This window comes from Phalacrocorax carbo, chromosome 2, assembly GCF_963921805.1.
Source record: "Phalacrocorax carbo chromosome 2, bPhaCar2.1, whole genome shotgun sequence".
Lineage (NCBI taxonomy): Eukaryota > Metazoa > Chordata > Aves > Suliformes > Phalacrocoracidae > Phalacrocorax > Phalacrocorax carbo.
This window is the reverse complement of record NC_087514.1, coordinates 37,420,208-37,447,657: the sequence shown is the minus strand read 5'-3', so window position 1 is coordinate 37,447,657 and position 27,450 is coordinate 37,420,208. Positions and strand designations below refer to the sequence as shown.

The 27,450-nt window shown below is 41.0% G+C and overlaps 1 protein-coding gene and 1 long non-coding RNA gene across 5 annotated transcripts in view; both read left to right on the top strand.

Annotated features, from left to right (window-relative positions):
• Window positions 1-2,477: 2,477 nt before the first annotated feature.
• Window positions 2,478-4,434, top strand: LOC135312301 (uncharacterized). The gene is made up of 2 exons (XR_010371867.1): window positions 2,478-3,048; window positions 4,342-4,434. It is a non-coding gene; the product is annotated as an uncharacterized LOC135312301 (long non-coding RNA).
• A 20,385-nt stretch (window positions 4,435-24,819) lies between these two features.
• Window positions 24,820-27,450, top strand: part of SULF1 (sulfatase 1) — a 103,039-nt gene continuing 100,408 nt past the window's right edge. For all 4 annotated transcript variants that reach the window (XM_064442575.1, XM_064442576.1, XM_064442578.1 and 1 more), the window contains exons 1-2: window positions 24,820-24,898; window positions 27,156-27,252. The gene's annotated coding sequence lies outside the window, so the exon portion shown is untranslated. The remainder of the gene's footprint in view (window positions 24,899-27,155; window positions 27,253-27,450) is intronic.

Here is a 27,450-nt window from a genome sequence, read left to right as displayed (position 1 = left end):
AGCGGTTGAGTCACCATCCCTGGAGGTATTTAAAAGACATGTAGATGTGGCACTTAGGGACATGGTTTAGTGATGGACTTGGCAGTGCTAGGTTAACGGTTGGACCTGATGATCTTAAAGGTCTTTTCCAACCTAAAAGTTTATATGATTCTATAATTCTATGAAAAGTCTGTTATAAACTGTCACAGCAAACTAAATTTGGCTGCAGTTATGAGAGTAGCGGTTAAATTATCCCACAACATCAGCAGTAGCTTTCATGTGCAATGTTTGAGGGCTATTGCTAACATTATTTTTGGAGATGAAAGTTTGTATTTTAAGTCGTTGAAGAGTCTTTGAAGGTAAGTGTGTGCGTGCATGCGTCTCTGTGTACAAAACATGCAATTAGGGGTCCTTTTAACCATGTCAATTTTACACTATTGTGACTTGACAGGTGTCAGCAGAGGCATCTCTGACTTACACAGGCATAAAAAAGAACAGAACAGGACCTGCACGTCATATGAATGTTCAGTGGCTTGGTTATGTGCATCTATATGCAGATATAATGCATGACATTGTGTAAGCATACACACAACACAACATAAAATAATTGTACTGCACATAACTGTCATTCATGTTGGTTAGAAATATCTAGAGGTTAAACCTTGTTGAGTTTGCATCTCATCTGACCAACAGCAAATAGAGCAGTCATGAGCTGAGCTGCATTTTAGACAACAAACAACACAGGATGATACAGCACAATTTTTTGGCCTTTTTGATATTCCACATCTCTGATGACTATACATTTTTAACGCAGAGTTACTAATACAATCCTGGTAAGACGTACAGCTAAAGAGAATGTAAATGGCTTTAATAATGTCTCCAGAGCTTTCCGAATGTGTAAGGTTATCCAGTCTGTTTACAGACCACAGTCTGCTAGAGCAAAACAAAATCAAACCAAACCCTTGCCCTGAAGACATAATTGGCAATGTTAAGAATCTTACAATACCCATGGGACAGTAGTTGCATCCCTACTTCACCACATATTATTGTCAAAAATATTGTTTAGTTGTTTATTTATCTGGAATTAGCAGATTAGGGAGTAGTGTTTTAGTGAATACCCAACATCTGTGAAAGCAGTTTCAGTTTAATAGGCTGAAACAGACACCATATAATCACTTTTGGGAAGAATTTGAGCAAATGCAATTGTGACTACAGTTTCTTCTTCTTTTTCCTTGCTTCTCCAGGTCAGCTCTGGTAACAGCTAACTGGGCACAAACCACAGCTCTTTAATCTCACTTTTTATTAAGTATTCACTTTGCCACTAGTGATTCAGAAATAGCCCTGTGTAAGGTATTAAAGAACAAGTAAGCCAAATCAACATTTCAAGGCTCTCATATGGCTTTCATGTAGCTGGGTAAAGTGTGTCTTTTCACAATTGCAAACCTTTCTTCAAGTTGGATGTTAACACTTTCGGAGTAACTTTTAATGCCAAAACGACGTTCCTCCCTTTCAGTTCAAAGAAAACACATCTGTCATAATGTGAAATGTAGATTTAATGCAAGCGTCAAGCCAGGCACTTGGTAATGAGGTAAAAACCCTGGAGATTTTAAGTCTCTCTTCCACGCTATCCTATTACAGGGAGGGGAAAGGAAAGAACTGTTTCTTTGGCACTTAGCAGCTTTTCTGTGTCCCTTATCTATCCTTCCCGGACATCTTCTATAAATTAGTGTGTTTTTCCTGGCAGCGTCCCTGAGAGGGAGGAAGGTGTGATAATGCTTGTTTTGTGGCCGAGGGAAACCGAGGTACAGACCAGACCCGGTCCAGACCTGCCGAGGCACTGCCCAGAGCCCCCAGCCCCAGCTGGGGGGGTGGCGGGTCCCGAGGGGAAGCTTTAAACTCTCGGGCTGCATCCCGCAAGAAAGTCCGAGTGGGCGCGGCCGTGGCGGAAGCGGGTGGGGAAGGGGGGAAGCAACAGGCTGGTGGCACCGTTTCCCGCGGCGGGGGGGTGGGATGGGGGGGAGGCGCGGGTGCCGAGGCCGGCACCGGGAGCGCGGCGTGGGGCCGGGGCGCGGGGAGCGCGGCGTGGGGCCGGGGCGCGGCGGGGCGCGGCGTGGGGCCGGGGCGCGGCGGGGCGCGGCGGCCGGAGCTGTCACAGCAACGCCGCGGGCGCGGGGCGGCTGCAGCAGCCACGGCGCGATCGGCGAGCGTGGCCGCGGGCACGCCGGGGAGCCCCGGGAAAGCGCGGGCTCGTGGGAAGGGCTTGCAGATGTCTGTGCAGAAGTAGAAATATTTGCCCTTGGGATGTCCCGACGTCGCCCCCTCCCCGGTGTTGCTTCTGCCTCTCTCCGCCCAGGAAGGCTGGGGGCAGCCACGGGGGGATCACGGCAGGGTAAGGAGCTGGGATTTCGGGATGCGAATGTCTCATCGCAGTGCAAACGACTCCCGCATTGGCACTTTATCAGAATCTCAAACTGCATCTTTTATCTCTTTTAGAAAAGCGTCTCTCGGAGGAGATTGCCCTCAATAGACCCGCCATAAAAAAGATTTTAGTGTTGCTCTTGTGCTTCTGTGCATCCCACTGCGAGGGGGTCCCAGCGGTCCCTTGGGAAGACAAGGAGTTGTGAGAAGTAACACAACTGGCCACCAGACTAATCCACTCCCTCTACCTTCCCGCTAGTACCTCCCCCTTCTGCTCTTTTTTTCAATAGCAGCCCTTTCTCAAAATCTCAGGTTACTTTGCTAAAGAGTTCTCAGCCCTATAGTTTCTGCCCTTGTCTCTGCCTCCAGCTCCTTAAGAGCCACCCAGCCCCAGCGATTGGATTGGGCAGCCCGTCTTGACACACCACTGTGCTGAGTGCTTGAGGACGTGTTTCAACAGATGGTTGGGGTTAGTGTGTGTCATCACACTCGAGTGGGGATTAGGGGAGAGAGGCAGCCTCGCTGGAGCTGTGTGGTCTTCCCCAAGTGCGAGCTGCAAGCAAAAGAAGAACTACCTAGCTTTGGGGGAGAAGAGGGAGGAATCGCTTCCAGCAGCTCAGAGGGAAAAATAAAACCCCACACTTTGTTCAGGTAAAGTAAAAGGCACCTCATGCCTCTCTCTCTCTCTCTCTCTCTCCTTCACGGGTTTCAGAGGAATGCTAGCACAGCACACTTGTCAAAGCCAGTTGCTGCAGCCTTATCAATGCTGCTATTGTACGGCTGACAGATAACAGCGAGCACAGCCTGATGCTTGGCCGTCTTCATCGAGCTAACACTCTTACCGCAGCTAGGGTCACGCTTTTGAAGGTGTAGATTAGAAAAACCGCTTCTGGAGCGGTGTATGTGGCCGCGGCGGTGCCTCCGCTCCCGCTCCCGCGCCCGCGCCCGCGCCCTCAGGCACCGCTCCCGCTCCCGCGCCCGCGCCCGCGCCCGCTCCCGCAGGCACCGCTCCCGCTCCCGCGGGCACCGCTCGCCGCCCGCACACACGTGCTGTGCCCGGACCGCCGGTGCGGGGCAACCGGCCGCCGGGAAATTATTGTCTCGCTGGGTCTGCGGCTAGAAATGCCTCCGTGTCTCAGTAGATCCGTGGAAACTGCGTGGTCGGGCGGGGGGAGGAATCTCGGCGGAGTATTTCCTAGGTTTTGAGGATGCTTGAGCAGCGTGCAGCCTGCCCCGGGCTCAGCTGGGAGGCAAAGCGTTTTAGAAGTGCGTCTGAGATGTCTGTAAAGTTTGAAGACTCCTTTATAGAGACCTGGCTGGGCTTCTGCTGATCGATATCGACATGGTTTGGCTTACACGTGGGCTTAAAGTTACGAGAAAATCAGGAAAGTAGGGAAAGGCAGGGAACGGTGTAATGCTGCTCCTGCGGCTGCAGCGGAGCAGATGGATGTAATTCATTTGCAGATCTGTTTGTGAAAGTTTTACAAGTCATTGAAAACTAAGTAGCATCACTATAATGGATCATTAAAGTCTCGCTGTATTTACAGATCCTAAACTAGCGATCTGAAGTGTTAATTAAAAGTAAGCAAAAATTTACGTTGAGGGAGGAAAAGGGACAGCAATGTAGTTAGAATTTGGTTATGGAAGTGGTCTACTATAATTTTAATTTAATTCTACTATTAGGTTCATTGATGTCTGGAGTGGGGGAAGCCCAGCAAAAAGTGGGGGAAGCCCAAGTCAGAAGTGTCATCACTGATTACAGTATGTTAGCTTATCGGAGAATTAAGGTGTTCTCAGTGTTTTACTCCAAATGATCTAGATGGAGAAACTAGCGGATGGGTTCTTTTCCTTTTTGTTTTTCTTTTAATAGAAGATTTACTGTATATGTATACTGTCTTCCTGTGCAGAGTAACAAAATGATTTGTTTCTTTCGCACTATAACAGATCCTCACACTAACTCTCACATACCTGTGGTGCTTATGAATTATTGGCCTCCTACTTGTGAAAGAAATCTAACACTGTCCTCACCACTTACAGGTGAGATATTCTATAAATAATACTGTATATGATGTATTCTGAAATCAGATCTGTTTAGTAGGCTGAGCAAGGGGATTTATAGCTGGTGCTTTCTGATTTTGGCATTCAACTGTGTAACGATGCCCATAAAACCATGTTTCAAGTTGCACTTGTATTTTTGCCTCAAACCAACTTTTTTGTTAACTACATTTTTTGGGGGGGAAGGCTGTTTGGCCCCTTTACAAGTTGTTTTCAGATTGTATTTTCAAACACACTCTTTAGTAAGAATGTGTTCTCAAAAGTGACCCACAGCAATTTCAAACAGAGAATTAGCTAAATCCCTAATATGACTGCACGACCAGACCAGGACCAGTATGTGAATAAATGTAACCGGTTTGATATTTCTCTTAGTCCAACCTTTCTCACTGTAAATAGTGATGTAAACTTTAACAAGCTTAAAAATGAAAAAGAAAACCAAAGCAAAACCTCACTATGACCCTATGTTAAACGCTTGTATGCCTTGTATGTTGGATTTCTCCTCTTCCCTCTTCCCAGTCTATCCTGTGAGAAGTCCAATAAGACAGCTTTGGTGCATAGAGGTTTAGTCTTCCAGCAAAGCTAAGGTGCAGCAGCAATGTGAGCTGCCTAACTCACACCCTAACTGAAACGCAGCCCTCTCTGTGGGTATCGTCAGACCACAGAGCAGATAAGAAAACATATTTTTTCAAGAAAGTGTATAGCTAGCTACACATGCCCAGTTTGTTTTTGTTTTACTGGGGAAAAAATTGAGTTTCTCTAGCACTGCCCGAAAATCTTACGGAGAAACTAGGAACAGCAAATCATGTTTTTCCTTCCTTTATAATGATGGGGCTGTTTAAAAGACAATGCCCACGGGGCAGTCCAGCTTCTTGTCAAAACGTAATCTACTGTTCCAGATGGTAAACATTCAAAGACATATTTATGGTGACTTCTACATACCTTCCTTTGACATTGGCTTTTTTTTCCCTGAGAGCACTTGTACTGGGTACACACATGAAGTTCCCATTAGCATCCTCGCAGCTGTAAAAGTGTTCAGAACTCACAGAGATGTTCCTCACAGTGAGATAAAAATAATACGAGGAAAAGATCTGAGACCAGTACAAACTTCAGTAGATGCACAACACGCTCAAGGTAAAAAATTCCAGAGGTACAAAAAGATCCATAAACTGCTGCATGAAAGCTGTGATATGGGTTGTTTTTTTTGCGGCTAATTCATCTTTGCTTGATACAGAATGCTGAACATACCAGGCATGTCTGTACTATCAACTGTGTTTGTGATGTGAGGGAATCTGCACTGCACAAAAGCTGGTGGGTTGCTTTTTCCCCCAGCTAGTGAAGACTAGGTGGGATACTGATTGTCTTCACGGAGTTGTTTTCAAAGTGTCACCTTTTTTTTTTCCGCACTTCTCTGAGCAGTGAGACAGAGCTCAAGAAAATGTTTTCCAGCCAGAATATGTTCTGCCCTGAATTGTCTTAATTATGTGTCAGTTTATTACTTGTCAGGGGCTTCCTCTTCTTAGCACTTTATAATCGAGGTGGGTGAGCTTGTTCCATCATAATAGGAAACTTCAATTTCTGCTGCTTGGCATGTATCCTTGGCCTTTCATTGATTTTTTCTTTGTTTCAGAGGAAGAAAAAATTAATTATAACTGGTGTAATTTCACATTGAAAAAAAAAAAAGCCTTGGTGAATTTCCAAATGGCATGTAAATACATCTTCAAAAAGTAGGCTAAATGAGAGGTCATTAGGGAAAAAAAATGCATGTAAGAAACCAGAAGTATCCTAGAGATGGCAAGTATCAGTGTGAAAATTATTGTAACAGCTCACATTCAAGTCAGGAACTGATAAAAACAGTTTATTAAAAATGCTGTGATGCTGGGGACAGTGTTTCCAAATGTGGAAGCCATTATAAAACCCACACTTAGTGGAAGTTAGACAGCTATGGAAAAAATATTTTGAAAGATTTGCAAATTCTGTTCTGGCTAGATCACTTTATTGCAGACTACTTTGACAGCTTGCAGTTTATTATCTAGCTTTGTTTAACTTACATATGGCACTCGATGTTATATGTTTGTTCATGCAGGATCTGGAGTTTGAGCCTTGTGTAATGGCAGGCGAGGCTGGACACTTGTCGCAGATGTCATGGGAGTCGTGGGTTCCATGATTTCCTTAGCTTTAGAAAGGGCTTTGGGGGATTTGTGTTTGAGTGGGAAGGCAGACTGATGTGATAACAATTGAGAAAGCTCCTTTCTGAGTGCCTTGAGAGCTGCAGTGTTCAACAGAGAACGAGGGTCCCGTGACAACTCTGCGGTGACACTGAAAGAATCCAATTAGTGGCCACTCCTGCTGTTGATACTAGATCTCCCCGAAAAAATTTCCACCATTACCACCCTCATTGTAATCCCATCCACGATCCTGATAATGGGATCAAGAGTGTGTTTTCAGAATGCCTGTTTAAATTTTAACTGCTGTCTTAGGAGATTTTGAAGATATTAAATTAGAAGGCCCTGAATAGCACAGCTCACAAGAGACCTACGTGACACACGTGTCACCCAGCGGTTGTCTTTCTCATACTAGGTTTTCCTACACCTTCATCACGGGTTGAGCTGCTGTAAGGGGGCTACAGATGGAGCAGGGGACCTGTATGTACATAGTGAGTAATCCACTGAGTTGTGGCTGTCCCTGCACTGCAATTACCTGTAGACCTTGTCCCTACGCAGTTACACGTGCGGAAAGCAGCGGGAGAAGGGGGTGGGAAGTGACACAATCCCCTCTGCTGTGCCGCAGTAGTGGCAGCAGGTCAGCCTGCTTCTCCCTTTAACAAGTCCTAAGTCATCACTCTGCCTTCCCAGCTGGACCAGCAACATAGTATTCCGCCCTCCCCCCGCCTTTTTTTTGTCTTTCACTTTTCTTACTCCAACACTAATTCACGATTTCCATATGATCAGAGCACATATGGTTCTACTGTTGTTTCTACCGAGTAGGGAACGTTCAACACTGTCATGTGCTTTTAGAGGACACTTTAAAGTGGAAAGACTCAAGACCTTCACCAGTATCTCCTCAGAATGCGACACAGTAATATATGAATTGCCAAAGCAGATAGTTTTTAACTGAATTATTTCAGCATATTTCAATTATGTCAGTAGACTCCTGTTGAGACCCCCTGCAAGATCTTTGCTTTAGTATTGCTTGTATGCTCAAAAGTTATTGTTAGCTGGTGAGACTGATTCTTTTTTCAATTTTTGGTGTTTTAAGACTTTTATTTTCTGAGAAAAGTAATACTTATTTCATCTTCTGGTTTATGCATTGCACATGGCAGATTTGGTATCAGTGATTTCCCAGAACTTTAACTCCCACTTTCAGAATCTGCTTAAAAGTTTTGGTAAACCTTTGTTACTGGGTGTGCTCTGTTAATCCTGGAGCTCTGGCCTTAACCATCACTGGTGATTTGGCTACAGTGAAATGGTTTTTTAAGAGTTGACTTTTTCATGCAGGATTTTATCATGAGTTTCTTAAAATTTTGAGTTATTTTATAGCAAAAATTAACTTACAATTGACTATAATTCTACATTTTAATGTTTATAGCTCTCTGCAAAGTTGCTAATATTGCTGGAACTCCAAACAAAAATATGCTTTTTCATCAATTTTGTCACAGGCTAACATGACGATACCACCATCATATTCTGGAAGATCACTAGATGTGGTACCGTGCTATGGAAATCCAAACTATTTTGTAGATCAATGCTAGGTTATCCACAGAATGCTTCATGGAGTTTCTAAATGGAAGAAAAACACTGGAAGTCAGTAATTCTATGTTCTAAGAAAAAAAAATATCTCTCCTGATGCTGTCTGAGTGTAATTATGGCATTGTGTGTTGCCATTCCTCTGTGATGTGATTAACCCATCTTAGCAAGAAGAGGAGCTGCTCCACAGCAGCTGTATTTTTGTGGTGCTTCACAGGAGGTGAACTCTGCTTGGAAAGCCCACAGAGAAGATGGGGAAGCCTTTGGCACTAGAATTCTGGAGAATAAATGTAACAGGGAGCTGAACATAGGGATTGTTTTTCTCAAAAGCATCCATAAAACCAGAATAGTGGTCTGTTCCAGCATTGTAATTGCAATGTGCCAAGATGTTCATTATTCTAACATGTGCACTGTTTTGTCTGTTTTCACTTAAAAACAAAAAAATACATTACCAAGCCCATAAATATCTGCAGAGCTGCCAACTCCCCTGACTTTTATCAGTAGTCTCATGATATTTAGCCTCATTTGCAAAGCTTCAAGTGTTAGAGGCAAGATACAACGTGAGAAATTCAGATCTCTCCTTTCTGTTCTTTTTAAACCTAATCCTCCAGGTTGCTGAGGAAGCTGACTTGCATGCAGCTCCAGAAATGTGAAGGAAACTAACAGAAATCCCAAATCTGTAAATGCATGCAGACTTTGTGAATAAGGTGGTTTTGTGTATGTTAAGCCTGGCGATTAAAAAAAAACAACCACCCAACTTTTTTTCCTGAGGTTTACCATAAACAACTCCTCCTGGAATTTCTGATCATTTGATAACTCCCATTTTGTTAAAGAGGTTCTATTGCAATGCAGGATGAGGGTCCTTGACTCCACTCAGCCAGTGGAATAGCTTGCTGCCCTGGAGAATCCCATCCTTGATCCTCCCATCCTCTGCCTCTAGCAGTATGTTCCCATCTCCTCCCTTGTGCCAGGTTTGGCTCTTGGTTCACCTCCTGGCATGCTGAATGAGCTCACCAGAGCAGCAGGAAGCTGTTTGCTGCTGGCCTAGTGAGATTGGTTCAGCTCAGCAAGTGGACAGAATCTCCATGCGATGCAAGGGAAGTTGTTGGAGCTGGTGGCTTGGAGTGAGGGGGAAAAACATGGCCACCCCTCTAGGGAGATGTGAGCCATAAGATCACTCAGCTACCTGGTGACACTTCACCCTGTGAACAAGGGCACTGTGTTCACTACATGCTGTGTTCACTATCACACTACAGGAGAAGGTGTGGTGACAGAGACGTGTGACTGTGCCAGCGTTGCCATGAGCAGAAGGCTAAATGTGCGTGCTTTTAATGAAAGCGTGTCTGTTTTTATGGAGAGGATTGCTGCAGTGTCACTCAGGATGCAGAAAGGCCCCACTTACTGTTTCTGAATTTTTAAAAAGATAAATAAGCTTTGGAGAGAAGCTAATAAGAAGTGTGGGGAGAAAAGAGGAAAGAAACAGAAGTGCCTGCTGAGCTGTTGCTTTAAAAAAGATGAGTGAGATTCTGAGGGTCTGCACAGCCAAGGCGCTTGTGGTGCCCCTGGGTCTTAAATACTTATACAGCAACTACCTAAAGGCATATGCTCTCTCTGATCAATGAAGAGAGTCCCTCTGAAAGCCTCTAGGCATTGCAGTTAGGCAGGAAGGATTTCCTCCTGGAAACCTTCAAAGGCACCTGCCTCTTTCAGTTGCACAAGCAGGGATGGAGCTTACCCACTTGCTTTATGAGGATTGCTAAAGACATTAAGCTGGAGGGACTTGATATAATCTTGAGTGTCTTGGTTGGCCCACAGATGAGCGATGCCATGGATAAACACTGTCTGTATTTGAACAGCTGTAATGCAATTCCTGCACAGCTCTTTAAGGTGTCTCCTATACTTTCCACAGAAGAAAGCATGAAGCAGGTCTTTCATTTGAACAGCAGGAGCTGCGATTCACTTGAAGAGACTAGAATGACCATTTTAGATTAACTGTAATTGAGGTACTGACTGTAGAAATGGAACACTGTACTCATTCAAAGTGTCATCCGTTTCAGTGCTGAGTTATGCTGACAAAAAAAATGCACAGCCTTTTCTTTCTAAATCATTTAAGTTGCAGGAAAATGTTTTAAAAGTCACCCACTGTTGTTTCTTGAAGAAATGTGTCGAAGCCCTGTGGGGCAGATAAAACTTAGGGGGATCAGAGATGTTGTTGGTGCCTGCAAGCACTAAAGGTGTGGTGAAGAATAATGGATATTACAGGGGTATGATGTTGGACAAAGAACGGAAGAAAGACAGAACTGTAAAAGATTCAGTACCCGTGTTTCTGGATTTAGCTATGCTAAATCTTTTGAGGATTATCTCCCACTGACTCAGCCGCCTCAGGGCATGCCAGTCACAAATTAGAGAACAGTAGTGCAATAATAAACCAAACATATTGTAAATAATCAGCACAGGATACCTTTTAACTGTCACTTTTTCCAAGGATTGCAAAAATGCTAAAAATAGTAGATTTTAGAATAATAATTGAGTTTTGATAACTTGGAAGAAATAAAGAATTATGCATTAAGCCAACTTTTGTACTAATTTTTAGCAAAGATACCCTTAGTGTAAATCCTCACTATTTTATTGAAAAGAATTGCTGTAATAGCTGAATTCCTGAATGTGTCCCTAGTAAAGCACACGTGAATTTACCTTGTTGTGATCTATTTTACATCTAGAGCCAATTTATGAGCTGAGACTGTAACTACTTGGCCACTATCGTGTAGGATTTAGGGAGACCATTACCACAGTTAGACCAATAAAAATGTTTTGAAGTTTACCCAGGTTTATCTGCCAGGCATTCCAGTAGCTTCTTTTATCTCTATATCAGTAGAGGGTTGACATTTCTTATCTCACTGTAAACTTCAGTCTATTGCTGTTACATAGGCTCACAGAGGAAGGCTTCCTGTGCTCTACTGCTCTGCAACTCAACTCCGAAGTGCAAAAGGCTGCTAAGTTAGTTTTTTGGTTCCCTTCTACTTGGTATGGAGAATTCCTGTAAAGCATGGATCCTCTGAAGTGAGTAAGGGTAAAATGAAGAGGCTTTGATGTATGTGTAGTCAGGGATCACCAGGTTCCTCAAAAAAATAACAAAGAGTTCAACATAGGAACACAAGCAGCCGTAAGAGTGTTGAAGCAGGTACATCCCTTTTTCAGGTCATTTCCAAGCTCTGCAGCTCACATCCAATTTTCCCTTTCCCTAAATTGCTCGACAAACTTTTCCCCTCCACAAATTTTGCACCTTTTTGCACCTCAGTGACTTCTGAAGGGTTTGAGAAGCAGTATAACCACATCTTAAGAAACAGGTCTGTATTACAGATACTTGTACCATGTCTACCTTTAACATAAAAAATGTCTATCAGATCTTGTGACTCCTTTAGAGTGGAGAATATTTGCCAGCATGGGCTGGAAAAGCCAGGTGAAAGAAGGCATGGCTAGCTAGAACTGAGGTCCATGCTGTCTTGGACAAATGACGTTGTGCAACTATGTCCTGACAATTGTCCTTTTTGAGGCACCCTGTCTACCTTGTGTGTAAGCCTGGAGGATTCACTGTTCTTTCTGGCTGCTGGACAGCACAAGTAGTGTGAGAAGACCATGCATGCTTTGTTTATGGCTCCTTTTGTGTGCCAAGTAAGAATCCTTGATTGTTGTCAGAAACCCACAGGATTATTGGAGGGAAACCTGTGCCAAGAAGCTTGAACTCACCCCGTGTTGAGTGACTTCTGCAGTCATACTCAGGAGTATACCTACCACACTGCTGACTTTCTGTTGGTTCTCTTTGGGTACTGGTTCAAGGTTGCTCTGAATAAAACTGTTTTCTACATACTCTGCACTGTTCACTGAAGTCATTGACACAGGCATCAGCAGCTCCAGTTGGGATGAGTGACGCTACTGCTGTGACCTGTCTGCTTCATTCCTCTGCTAGAGATAACTAATGGAGTGCATGCACACGCCTCAGGAGCTCCAGTGCAAAGTCCAGTGTGGAGCAAGTTTTTAATTTTCCACAGGAATATTTGCCCTTCAGTCAGAGACAGTTCAGATAAAGAGCAACTATGATTCAGCCATTCTACATTTGCTGCACTAATACAGCTCTGTACTGAAGCCTGAACTGTGACACCAATGCTACCATGACACTGGAAAAGAGGCAGACACATGGAGCATCAGTGTGTTGAATCTGGCAGCTATTTAAACTATTCACTGGGTTTTTAGTCTCCAACCACCTATAGCTGCAAGAACTGCCACTTTTCCCTGCCTGCAATAGAAGAATATGCTGGGCTTTTCAGTTTAGAATTGATCTCAGTAATGGATGCATTTATGGATCTGGGTTTTTTTGAAGTCATACCTTACTGTCAAACAACTCATCTTTAGAAAAAGTGTAGCAGTTAGCTTGGATGAGAGCCTAACACAAGGCAGAGCAGGTCTCCAAGAACGCCCCACCCCTCTCTTCCAGACACCTTGCTGAGTCACATCTGGTATGAAATGAGGCTCCCATGTCTCAGCCCTTAGCTTCAAAGCTCTGCGTGGGCCAATCTCATTGTTTGAAGAAGCTCTTTGCCCCGCCTCATCATGAATCATTGACATCCACACTTAATAGGAACAATGCTATTGAACAATGGAGGATGAAAATTCAGGTGGGCAATAAACTGCCATGCTGACACTGTAGATACAGGCTTCAAAAATGAGTCTGAGTGACTAGGCAGCTTCTAAAACAGACAGAGTAGGAGTCTGGATCATGGCTGATAGATCTCCCGAAGGAATGTAGACCAGATTTGGTGAGTGGAGGATGGAAAGAAAATACATTCTCTCCCTCTCTCAGTGGTGTTTTAGTATGCTTCTTGCGCATATCTATTGATCCATCCACATATCAGTCTGCTCAAATGTATACTTATCTTTTCTTCCAGGAGAAATCCTGAGCACAATATTGCAGAATCAAACATTTCTAGGGCATTTGCCATGTATCATTTTATATCATCCAATACTTATAGTTGCTGTAATGGACATGGGGAGGTGGTAGTGCCAAAGAGGAGCTAATCTGGTTTCTCAGCACTTTGGAAATTACATACCTGGAGACCTTAGTTTTGGTTTTACTTTTTTGCAGTGCTGGAAGAAAATTCTTTCTTCCTTAGAAGCCTTCATGTAAAACAAAAATCTTCTACTTTGGTAAAGCCACATATGCCCTGGGAACTGTTCAGCTTAAAGTACATGTACATGGAAGTATGCGGGGTGGAGGATTACCTTGGGCACCATGTATTATATAATTTGCAAAGGCTATAGGTATTATTTCTCTTTTGCTGTTTCTTATGTGCCCTTCATATTTTTCCCTATTTTGTATACAGTACACAAGCCATTCTCTGTTTACACTTTTATCTTTTGATTTTCCTACTTAAGATTTGTGTTCAATGCTGTCAGGAAACTGCTTTAAATGAAAGTGTGGAGTGATGTGGAATAGTTTTAATGAAAGCCAAAAGAATGTGAACTTAATCTTTTTCATAGGAAGTTTTGTTCTGTTCTGTCCTATGCCCTGCTTAAACACATTGGCCTTTTTTGACCTTTTCCTTGATGAAGGTTAAGTGGGGAATATCTTGGCTGCAGCCTTTCCACCTTAACCAGAAAGACTTTCCATAGTTCATGTTTACTTTCCCTGCTATGGGCATTCATCTCTCCTCAAATCAAATTATTAAACTTGATTTTCAGAGAGAAATTAATAGCTTGTGGCAATGATGATAAAGTGTCAAGCCTTCCTCTCATGTCTCCAGCTCTATTTTGCTAGTGATGATTTTGCCAGTCCTCTTGCTAGAGATTAACAAATCTCAGGAGCGAATCTCAGTTTGGTTAATGGGTTCCTCCCAGGCATCTTCTTTACTGGCATTAAGAACAAACATAAAGAATTGCTACATTTGCAATTTATGAATACTGTGTTCATTCCTTCTGCAAAAACCTAGAAATGTTGCCATGTTATCCATCTCCACTGGAGCATTTTTTGTGCTACTCTAACATTCACAGTGTGAGACTGAATGCTCTTGGCTAGTAAGGGGGCTATTCCCATCCCTTGGGGTGCTCACTCCAAAATACTTTGGCAGTCTCCCTGTAAAAGAGCTTCAGAGGGAGTGGGATCTATGCCCTCAGGACACTGCTGCTTTTAATGGAGAGGCTGTCCTGTTCTTCAGTTGTCACACTCCTGAGAGGAGAAGAGCTAGGGCTGAACCTCTCTCTTGCCCTCAGTCCCAGTAGTAACCACTGCAGAGTCTTGCAGTTTGGGATGTGTCCATGCCACAGCAAATTGTGCTCCATGGAGCTTTGTTATGAGAGCCACCACAATGTGCAGAGACAGTGTGAGAGCTGACTGTGTAGTGCAGGGAAAGAACCAGCCATTTTTCAACCTCAAATTTCATTTTGGTTTAGTTCTCCGTTTAATTGAGCCATTTCTTGCCCCACAAAACACAATTGTATGATTACCACTATCTTTTTCCATAAATAATCTGAATGGGGATGTTCAAGTAAATTCTTTATCCCGCTGTCAAGAATAAGGAAAGTCACCCTTTCCTGTGACGAGAAGACACTCTCAACCAGGATTCTCAGAAACATATTAAACATTTAATATACTCACAGAATGATCACTGGAAAATTCAGCTTGGAAGGGACCTTGGAAGGTCACAGGTCCTGCTCAAACTAGGCTGAGCTATGAGAACAGATCAGGTTGCTCAGAACTTTTTCCAGTTGGATCTTGAAAACTCCGGAAGATGGAGAGTGCACAATGTCTTGGACAACCTGTTCTGCTACTTGACTTTGTCCCTGAGAAGAGGCTTGCTTTTATTTATATCCAGTTTGACTCTCTTTTGTTTCAGTTTATGCCCATTATCTCTTGCACTCCTGCCATGCGCTGCTGTCTCCTGACAGAGCCTGGCTCTATCTTCTTTATAACTTCATTACAGGTACTGGACAGCTGCTGTGAGGTCTCTCCAAAGCCTGCTCATCTCCAGGCGGAACAACCCCAGTGCAACCCCAGGGCTGCAGGGCATCCCTTGACTATCTTGATGGCCCTCCACTGAACTTCTTCCAGTTTATCATTGCTGTTCTTGTACTGTGGGCCCCAAAAGTGGGCACAGTACTGTAGATGCCATCTAATGAGCTCTGAGTAAAGGAAAATGATTACTTCTCTCAACACACTTGATATGTTTCTGTTAATATAGCCCAGGATATTCTTGGCCTTCTGTGCTCCCTGGGGACACTGCCATCTCAGGTTCAGCTTGCTGTCCAACATGACCCCATGGTCCTTCTCAGCAGAGCTGATCCCCAGCCAGTCCATCTCCTGCTTATATCATTGCAAGGAGCTCTTTCTTCCCAGTAGCAGGACTTAGCATCTGTCCTTGCTGAATTCCATAAGTTCCTAATGGCTCATTGTTCCAGCCCACCTAGGTCCCTCTGAATGACAGCCCTGTCTCGAGGAGATCCACTGCTCCTCCCAGTTTGGTGTCATCCTCAGACTTGATAATGGTTGTTATTTTGCTCAGAACTTTTGCTCCCAAGTTGTTGTTTTCATTATTTTACTTTAAATTAAGTTTTATTCTTGACTTTTGTCCTGACTTCTCAGTATCTCTGAGTAAACTGGCTGTTTATAAAAAGCAGTATATTAAAGCAACCCTCCATTCCAGCTTGCAATTTGTTCCTAATATATTTAGTTGTTCTTAACTCACCTTTAAATAACTCTTCCAGTCACAGGGAGCTGCAGGACAAATATTTCTCAAAAACATACTCACATGGGATAGTCTTCTTTCTGGTTTTGGTCAGGTCTGTCACAATAGACATCTTTAAGAAGATCTCCTTCAAAGAATCTCTTTCAAATTCAGTGGTTTTCTGTGCAGCCCAACTAAACAGTGTGTTGAAGATTACTATTTAAAACATGTAAGCTAAAACCATGCAAGATTTTTATTTTGAACTTAGTCTTTAATTTCATTTATGGATTTTTATTGCCTTTTTCAAAAGTTTGAGAGGACTTTACATGAACTTTGGGTGTCCTGAAATAGATCCATTTCAAACAACTACAGCCGACAGTCTGGAGCCCTGAAACAGCCTTTAAAATCTGGCATCTCTTATCATCAGTGATATTGTTTCTTCTGAGTTTCTTGCTGCTCTTTAGCAGCACTGGCAATGCTGCCTTCCCTCATCTTCATATTGCTTGAAGTTCCTCCTATAACTTGATTGTCAGTTCTCAGTAGCGGTGGTTCTTATATGTCTTTGCAACTTTAGAATTGTTAATTAAAACAATCTAATTTTAGTTCAACATGCATATTTTATTGATGCATATATTGTCCTTATAAAGTTAGTTTAAACTTCTCTTTGTTGCCAGATAAGGAGTTAACAGACAGCTGAAATTTCTGAACTTAAAATGTACAAAGTCCAAAGCCATCCTAGTTTAGTGATTATCCTGGGTAATTTCATTTCCCCATCAGCCTGTCTGATTTCTACCTGGGTTTGCTCATACCTCCCCTCTTAAAAAGCACGCTGCTGTCTGAGCTTAAGAACTTTGTGAATGGAATTGAATGTTCAATTCATTCAATTGCCAAGCATTTCATTAGGAACATGTCACTACTACCAACCTTTGGCAGTATTCTAGGAAGCTTAAATTTGGAGCAAAATACTTGAATCACTTTTTTAGTGAGAAGGTTGTTTGGCAGGTAAGAGAGAAGATCAACTGTTGACCTGTACATTATCCATGTGATGTGACTACCTGCACCGTTCAGCCAATTCTTGAAAATTTAGAGTGGAATACATATTTTCTGGACCTCAATCTGCATCTGAACTATCTTTGTCACGGTATCACAGTGTGAGGGAATAAGGAGAAAGGAACTTCCATGGATTTTTATAGGGTGGGGTAAAGGGGAAAACTTGTTTCTGCTACTTGTTTATAAGGCTTAGCATTGAAAATACCCAAAATAACCTAAACTTCAGTAACATTTCCTTAAAAGCTGGTTACTCTACAGCTATTTTTGACCTTTTCACTCAATTGAGTTGCCAGCTAGCATAGTCCAATTCAGTTTTTATTCATCCATCTTCACTTATCCATCCTCTTGTAGCTTCTCGTAGGTAACCAATATGTGATAGCAGTCATCACCACAAACCTGTAAACGTATTTGAAACTGAAGGCTTGTCTACAATGACATTTATTGACCTTTTAAATCAGTGCAAACTCACTTATATAGATGCATTGAAATTGGCTCAGCATTCCTAAAATAACTGTAATGTTGGACACACACCATCTTTGCAGCTGTGTAGTAAAGGTACTCCTGTAGAAGAGTCATGTGTGTGACCACCCTCATCTGGAGGATATCTCTAATTTCTTTGTCAGTGTGCTTTCAACCACAAAAGCTTTGGCCATATAATGGTTGAGCATCTTCTAGAACCTCCTCAAGACAATGAGTTATCTATTCGTGGTTAGGATAATTTAGACTCCCAAGCTCTGAGAAGGCAGAAGTTTCTCTCTTGCAGGCTAGCTAGGTCTACTCTTTGCTCAGCAGGATGATGGGTCTGAAATGCCATCTTAGACTCTTCATTTGCAGCTTGGAGCCTCGACATGGATCTTTATTCTGCACTGATCCATGATCTCTGATGCCTCGGAGCAGTTTCAGAATCACTCCTCCCACCTGTTGCTCCATTAATCTCCTGGAGATTAGAGGGCTTGTTGCAAATAAAGCTGAACGTGATCCATAGCATCTCCTTGACTACTCCAGTCCATAGCTCTGCATCTTGATGTAAATTGAAGTAGCCATTTTTAAATGGTAGTTAATATGCTGGGCTATAAACAAGAAGCACTGGGAAGCTCTCCCATTGGAACACACCTCTGATTCTGCTGTCTCTGTTAGACCGTCAGTTACCTTGGCCAGAAATGGGGTATAGAAAAATGGAACAGCTGGAAGAACTAACTTCTTGATTTAACAGAGTACGAATTTCCCAAAGCATGCGTCAGGACCTTGAGTTTTACTAGTGTCTTGATATTGTGCTATCCAGTATACTGTCATTTTAAGGGAAGACTGCTGATACAAATTTTCCGGCTTTTACATTTCAAGACATGTTAACAATGTGCAATACGAAAGCTGAATAAAAGAAAGTAGGCCCAAGTTTCTAAGATCTAAAATAGCTTTTATAACAAAAAGCTTTCACTCCTTCATGTTGCTGGAGAAACTCAAAAGATATATGTTTAAAAAAAATCTCCTTGGAAGAGGAGACTTAATGCAGCTGAAGCTTGACCCTAATCTAATTTAGATTTTGTGAGTAGGACATGGAAGAAAATTGTGTTAGTAAGAACTAGTTCCACCATCATGTTTTAATAAAGGAAGTGAATGTTTCTTCTGTGTATGTGCGTGGGAGGCACAACAACAAAAGTAAATCCCTGTATCCCTTGCATTAGAATATTTAACTTAGTTTTCACTTTTTGGACATGTTTTTCTTCAGGAATTGCCCGTTATTTAAGTTCATGGTAAGGACAACCATTAGTGTAATAAATTACACACATACAAGAAAAGCAGTGCAAGCTATAGATGCTGACGAATCCACAAGTGCTTTTGCCCCCATCTTTAATCTACCTAAGCAAATATGGTAATATATTTCAGCAAAAGGGGATTCTTTTCCTGAGAAACAAAATTTACTAGCATTCTGTATTATATAGTATATTAAGGACGCAAAATGTCTCTGGTTAGACAGAGAAGTCATCTTTTTGACTGATAAAAATGTATTCCAACGGATTACTAAAGCAGTGTTGCTTAAGGATAGTGGTGTAATAGATACAAATTCATCCCATAATTCCTTTAACCTCAGTAAATATATTGCAAATGTTTAGTGTCTATTGTGGTAACATAAAGCAGAAGTCTTAATTAGTCTAAACAAAACAAATACATAGGAGAGTTTTTAAGTGTGTTTCCAATTTCAGAAAAATTTCTCATAGATTTGCCTTATTATTTTTTTTCCCATCTTGACTCAGACATGAGCAAATGCATTTGTATGTGTATGTTTTCCCCAAAGCACTGAGAAGAATGTTGTGTGAGAATTATCTTTTCCATTCACAGTCATGCTGCTATTTGGTCACATTTCAATCCACTGGAAGAAAAAAGAAGGTAGGGGGAATTGAAAGCACAACAGAACTGCTTAAATGAGTTCAAACTTCAATGGTGCTGCAACCCATAACAGAAGGCAGAGCTCGGTTGTGTTTATGGAATGGTTCCACATTTCTAAAAAAAAAAAATAAAAAGTTAAAAAAGCAATGTCATTAACAAGATAACACAAAAGATTTATTGCTTATCATTATTTTAATTTCTTTTTCACGTAAGCGTATGCGTTCTTAAAATCAAAGAGGAAAAATTTCCAGCAAATATTCTTCCTTGCCTTCACATGTTTCACTTTCCTAAATTGCTCCTTAAATATATAAATTAGGGTCGTCTTGCTTTTTGATTCATTGATTGTAGTGACATTGTTCTTTATGTTCAGAAGGCAATAAGGAGTACTCAGGTTTCAAGTCACAGTGACTTTGTTATTTTAAGTGCTGAAATATAGGGAAAGCCTGCTTTATTAAACCCCTGAGTTATTTTTCTCTCTGAAGCAACCTTTTCTGTAGTTTGTGTTTTTCACTAAACAAAAGGCTGTATTTGGCTGCTGAAAAAGCAAGTCTGCCAGAACAGTAAGGCAGAGGGAGATGCTGATATTTAATCAACTAAGGAAGCATACACGTAATTGGGGGCTCATTAACCCTCATCAAGTCACATCTAAGAAGTTTTCTGCTCCACCCTTCCCTTCATGTATTTTGAGTATCAGTTAACATTTTAAGTCTCTTTTGGGGCTTCTAGTGTCTCCCAAACACCTAAACAGAGATAGGTATCCTTTTAAATGCAAATTATTTGTTTTCTTCTCCCACAATTACATAGCAGAAACACAGAATTACCTTACACCCTGAGGAGATATAACAGTCTGTGTAAAAGTTGTTTGTGAGGAATAAGTGCCTGTCAGGTTCAGTCTATTTTAAGAAGATTCTGCCACCTTTTTGCTGTTTCTAAGATTGGTCATATTTGCTTCCACTTTCCTCAGCGATTAATTCCACTGGAATAATGATAATGGGAATAGCCCCCAGGCCTATACATCTATTCAGTATTGGTACACTTACCAAATCAAACCTTTTGATTAAATCAAAGCAGGAATAATTACAAGTTAAATGTAAAGTGACTTGCTATGTCAGAGCTGAATTTAATCTTTTATCTTTTTTTAGCATATTATATTTTTATTGCCTACTATTTTGGCTTTATTTTATTTTTGCTTCACTTCACTTAATGGTCAAATTTTTAGTTTGGCTTTCTACTTGTAATTTAAAAAGCAGAATTTGCCCATTGTTCTTTTGAAGTGTAAGAGTTGTGTCCAGTTTTGTCACCAGCTAGCTAACTAAGTGCTTGGAAGCAGACTTGAACCCTATAGCCAGTGCATTTTTACAATGTAGCAAAATAGACTCATACATCAGGCTAACACATTTTTCCAAATGGAGGATCAAATACTATGGCAACTTTTTAGCCATATCCACCAAAATCATGATGAAATATTAAATGAGCAGAGTCTATTGTCTCAGGAAAAAGAGATGTATATAGATTAGTTTTATTTAATTTAAGGGTTTTGCTCGTGACTGTTAAAAGCAGTATTTCACACGTCAAAAAGGTGCCACCAGGAAGTTTTATTCTGCACTGTTTCACCCAGAAATGGGGGTCAGGGGTCATTTTTTGACTGGTCCTGCATTGCCCCTTGCTTGTCCAGCATCTTGATAATGGAAATTCTTTTAGCAAGGAATTTTTAGCAGTAAGTGTTAGAAGCCCTTCAGAAATCAGTCTGCTGAGATAATTTCACTGAGTTTTGAATATCTAGAGGCATATGAGATCAGTTTTAGCTGTCACTGTGTTGCAAATAGAAATTGATGTTGTATTGGTCTGCATAGGCTGATCCATTGTTTTTTTCAAACAATAGATGTTTCCATTGTTTTGGCAATATTGCTGCATGAGTGATGAAGTCAGTAATGTTCATAAGTTGTTGGCATTTTGTGCCTTTTTACTACTCTGTCTTCTGAATCTATTATGAGCCAGGCTAGACAGCATGATAGTGCCAGGCAGTGGGAGAGCTCTGTGTATGCTGGAGCTCTCTTATGTGTCAATAATGAAACTGCAGTTCTAAAAAATATTAGGATATATCTTTATCCAGAAATACTTACAGTGCCTGCTGAAGGCAATGAGAAATACAAGGCCAGAGGAGAATCAACACTTACATAACACTTACATAAACTGTGGTTGCTCAGACTGCTCTGCAGTTGTTCCTATAGATGGTCCAGCAAAAAAAGTATTGGGTAACTGGAGTTGGATTGTCTCGTCCATTTATTGGCATTTGTGAAGTCAGCCACCAAAATGTTTTCTAGGTCATTCTGTTTTCAGTGAGTTACAGCTGCAGTCATCTTGCACTTGTAACTTGTGTATAGAATATTTGAAGCCTGGAAATGCAAAAGCATTTTATACACACAGAAATCACTGAGTTCTCCGCTGGAATGAAGTTGTTTCTGCGTGAAATGGGAAGCTGCTGCATAAGGACATCTTTATACAGCGTTGGTCTGAGGAAGTAATGAACATGTCTCTGGCTGAATCTGTAGAAAGATGTAGGCCTAGTATTTTCCTGTTTTCTGAAAGACCTCCCTTCTGGCATGAAACTGAGTACGTAAATTCAGGACTGACTCAGAGATGGAATGAATCACACACAACACTCCCCGCAGTCCCTCCGGTCTTCCTTGGAGGCTTTGTGACTGTGTTTCTTTTGTGAGCTTAAATAAGATCATTGCAGCCCAGGGACATGGTAACAGTCATGAATCGCCACTTCTGGAATGATTCAGAAAACTCTTTATCACCAATGTGTACCAGGTATGGAAATAGTCCTGCACATAGTAAACCCTTCTGTGTTTTACTGGGTATCTGTGTTAGGAAGGATTTCTTTCACTGTCATACATACACCTATTCTCCCCAAAATTCCAAAACAATATGCCATGCATGCAGCAGTATCTAAACACCTGCTGTTCAAAGGCAGAACAGTAACTAGTAATCTTGCATTACAGCATGCTGTAAGCCTTTTCCATCATGGGATGCCATTAAATCTCTGTCTGTACCACAGGTTAGAAATGTGTTGCAGCAAGGTTCCTCACTAAGGCTGTATGCAGAATTTAGATAGTAGATGGTGCACAGAAACCTGAAGAAAAAAAAAATTAAAGAAGAAAAATGAAAATGCTCCTGCAATTTCTTTAAACACAGCAGCATTTAAAGAAAATAACGGGTCCTTTTTGCATAGAATATAATTATGGCATGATATCCTCTCTAATGTTAAGTCATAATGAACTTGTTTGTGCACCTACTGGAAAGTATTAAATTTTCATATGCTCATGAATGTGGAAAACAGGGATCTGGAAACTTTGACAATGGTAGGTACCATCTCCACGTGTCTTTTGCTGATCTGTAATCGTCTATTTCAATGCCCACTGAAGTAAATAGAAAGATTCCCATTTATTCCAATTCTATTGGATTCATTCTTCTGTATATAATCCAACGGCTTATTTCATCGTCACTTTGCTTCATTATCTGATATTTTTACCCTTTCATATGTGTAGATAAAGAGGTCCTAAAGCCAAAGTTTCACTTCAGTTGGTGCTATTAGGTGATTCTTGATTTCACCTTACTACATGTACTTGAAACTAATGTCTTAAGTGCAGTGGTGAGGAAGAAGGAAGAGGTAAAAAAAATCATGGATCTCTTGCAATGAAAGAAGGAGATATTTTAAACTGGGGAAAAAAAGAGCTTTTGTTGTTCATATGCAGTCATCTTACTGATTGTGAGCAGGGATGATTTGAGGATAGTTTTTTAAGCATCTTCCCTCTGCTTAATTTGCTGTTGTAACCGTTGTTTTCTTCATTAACTTACTTTCATCTTGATGGTTTATTTTCTTTATTTTCTTTGCTGTTACATTCTTGGCCATTAGAAAACACTTTCCTTCCAAAAGTTATTTTCCCAATTTGTTTCCCATAACAACAACAATAGGAAAAAAAAACGCTCTTTTTTTTATAGCAAGTTAAGGACCAAAATCCATCCTTTGTTATTTACGTGCAGTCACCCTTTCAGTGGGATTTGCACTCACGTAACTGAGGCTAAAAAGCTGACCTGTGCCTCACAGCCAACTCCTCCACGTAACTACAACAAGTAACTGTAACAAAACATAGTAAGACTTCATTTATGTTTCAAAATTGAGGGAATAATTTGATTAATCATCTAGTGTTTGTATACCTATCCCTTCTTCACATCCTCTCATACTGTGGCTAATCTTTCATTACACCATCTGCTTGAGACTTGGTCTAGTTCATACAGTAAATGGAAAAAGCATGTCAGTTGTGACTTCTTGGCCTTCCATTATATCACAGGCTTTGCTTTGGGAAAAAATTGCTGTAACCCTACTGTGCATTCAACCAGCTCCTGTACGAAAGGACCTGGTGCACTCACCTATCCTTCGTACTGGTCACTTAGGAGTTATTGCACTCAGAAGGTTGGCAGAGCATTGCTGGCTTCTGTGATATGGAAGGCTTATGTGACCATTGGGACAGAAAAGTTGTGTTGAGTGTGATTGACTGAGAGTGCTTTTTTTAATTCCTAGCCTCTTGGCCCAAGCAATATACATGCCCAAGAGTGCTAAGGGTATCCAGAGAGAAAGGCAAGTCTTCATTAGTTGCCCATAACTTTATTTGACGTTAATGGTGAGCAAAAAGGTTCAATGGTAGCTAGTGAGAATCACAAAGAAACCCTTCAGCCTGATTATCCTAGCTATTACCGCATTGCTAAAAAATTGGAATCTGATCAATGAAAAAAACAATTATTAAAAGCTGGAGAGACTAATCTCTGAAAGAAAGAGAGCCAAAACCACTTATTATGTAATACAGTAATAACATTATTTTTCACCTCTCCAATTATTTCATGGCTATGTATTTTTGTTGTGCTTTAAGAGTGTTCAATCTAGATTCTGGGCTTAAATTTTCAAAGTGAAATCCCAGAAGACCTATTGGTTTTTACAGCCACTACCATCTAGAAAACCTAACAACACATTGGTTTGTTTTTTGATTTATTAGGAAGCAGGCTTAACTGAACTCACTGGCTGGAATCTAAATAAGTCATGCTGGATTTCTACTTTGCACCTGCAGAAGCAGCTTTAGAGAGCTACTGCCCTCTGTAGATACTGTACACTGTTGGTATAGCCTTCTCAAGAAAAGACTTAAAGAAGAAAGAGAATTGTTGATAAATGAAGAAATTTGCAGTAGCAATGTACTACGCTGTAACCCTTCCCTGCTGAAATTAAAGGCAATGGTCCCAGTGAGGCTTATAGGACAGCTCAAAAAAACGTTATTCCATGCAATGTCTTTCTTATTGTGCTGGGCTGTATTCCTAGAAATAATGTATAGATAAATGCATGTGATTTGTTGGGGTTTTTTTCTTTAAGAATATTATTAAATTTATTGCTTAGAAATTGTTATAACTTCCTATTGGTTTTTTATTACAGAAAAAAAAGACTGAACTGAGGAAGAGTGGAAAAATAATGACAATATTTCTTTCTTGCATCAGAAGAAGGTAAGATTTAGAAGACCGTAGTATTGCAAGTACTTATTTATAGCATAATAACAACTATGAGATAATTTGTTAAGTTCCCAAATAATGGCAGCTTTTTATTTAAATTTATTCAGACCTTCACAGCCTTTGCCACCTAGAAGATGGTGATTTAAAATTCACAGTGTTTTCTGATTAACTGAAACAATGAGTCCACTTCCAAGCACTGTATATGCCACTGTATTGACCTGCTCTGCGTTAGAGAAACAAAGGTTATATTTCATTTTGTAGCAGCATATTAGGGGTGTATGTATTTCAGGTTCCTTGATTTACATTATCCACATTTTGGGTTTGTTGAAGGGAAGGTTCATTCTTTCTTTTTTTTTCCCTCCCACTCCATTCCCTGGAAGTTATAAATGCCCCAATTTTTCCTGGGATTTCTTTGGGTTTTTTGGTCCCAGGTACCCAGCTGTGCATGAAATAATGCTCCCCATATGTGTTCATTGTTCCCATTGCTGGTGTCTGTGCAAGTCACCAGAGTTTTCCTAATAAGGTTGGGTTTGACCTTTCAGAAGTTCTCAAATGAAGAATATAACTGCGTTCATTATCCTCAAAACACATAGACTTCCTTGCCACTGCCCTTATAAAACAGCTGTAAGAAACAGTAAAGTGTGCGTGTTCCAAAACCAAAGTCAAACCCCAGAGCTGTTCAAGAGTGCGTAAGCAGTAGGCAGCCAGGCTTTGGCTGGCCCTTCCAGAAGGGTGGTGCACCAGATGGGGAAATATCCCGAAGAAGAGGAGCAGACAGACTGACAGGGAAAGAGACTTCACAACAGAGGAAACTAAAGCCTAGAGAGAGGCCTTTTCGACTGACAGGCTGACTTACGCAGGAAAACCCTGTCTGGTGGTTTTAGTGCCCCCATTGTCTGAGGCATCTGTTTCATGATGTGCTGACTGCTGAGGTGGTGGCTCCCAGTTCTGCTCCTTTCTTGTGACGGCACAGGCAGTGGTGCGACAACACAGGGAACCAGATGACAGAGCTGACCTGTCTGAAAATTAACCTGCTTACCGGCTTGCTGCTATGCTTTTGGCTGGCAGGATCAATACTTGGTCACATTAGTTCTTTCACCTGGCTCCCCTCGACCCCAGGAGTGTATGTGCTGGCACACACTGGAGTGACATGCCGCCAGGGCAGGAAGGGAAGGGGGCGTCTCTTCTGTCAGAAGCTTGTGACTAGTCAAGGCTAAGGGAATGTGAAACTACAGGTCATGTCTACAAAATATCTTCTGTGTTCATGAAAATAACAAAACAGAGGTCTTTTTCTGTCAGCGAAACTTTTTCCTGACTGGAGTCAGCTATGAGATCTTGCATCTTAATAGTGACTCAGGTCAGAAAAGGAGAAAGTAGACATGAACTGATTGGTTCTTGTCAAAGGAAGAAGATGAGTGAGGAATCTACATTAATATAGTAGATACTAGTAGTTACATTTCAGTTGCCTAAAGACAAAATGGAGTTGTTTGTGCTAATTTATATCTGATTTTAATATTACCTCATTTGAGAAAAGAACAAATAAATTAACAAACAATTATGAAAGCCAAGACAAGCATCTCCAAAACTGAAAATTCTATCAAAATATAACAAATGTTCCTAGAAAATATCCTGAGAAGTTACAGAACTTAGTGGTGGACAACTAGCTATTTGAACCATCCATTAGAATCTGAGGCTGGAGATGTAAAGACTTACTCAAACAGTAAGACTACACTTAACTTGAAGATAATTATTTCTGATATATTGATAGAGCTTTCCCACAGAGAATACAAAAGGAAAGAACTTTAATTCTATTTTGACAGCTAAATAAAATACATCTTATAATTTCTGTACAGTTATTTTACAATTGTAGAAATTATACTTTTTTTTCTCCTCATGTAGAACAACATCTGCCACAAGTTTTCTCAGCTGTATTAAGGCACTGAAAAGGCAGGTACACATTGACAGGTACTTTAATAATGAAAAAAGCACAAGGAAGTCATAATCTTTAAAAATTATTGTGTGCTCTCTAACGTTTCAATTATTTGAACTATGGTATCTTGCTGACTTGTAAGCAAAGTAATTAAACAGGGATTAACTTGAATCTGCAGGGTGGTTCAGCAAAGTAAAAAGGAATTAATAAGTTTAGTTTTGAAAACAAATTCTAAATACAGTATGAGCAGGGCTTGTGTTGCAACTAAAATACGTGATTCCTAGCAGCTCTAAGTATTAATGTGTTTTCCCCTTTTTGCAGGTTTTACCTATAATAAATTCACGAGCAAGACATACAGACTACTGTCCAATGCTATGAAAATTAACCAAGGCACATTAACTGCAGAATATCTTCAAAGGTACAAAAATAATATGCTTATTCAGTAATTAATTAAACCAAACAAGCCATCAGCATGTGCTACATAGCCTAAGTATTATGTCAGGTCAATAATTAAGCTGTAGTAAATCTTCTGGAGGTTCTATCCTGCCAAACTTTAAAGGCTCAAGACTAACCCAAGGACCCTTAACATTTTAGTGAGCCAGTAAATGATTACACA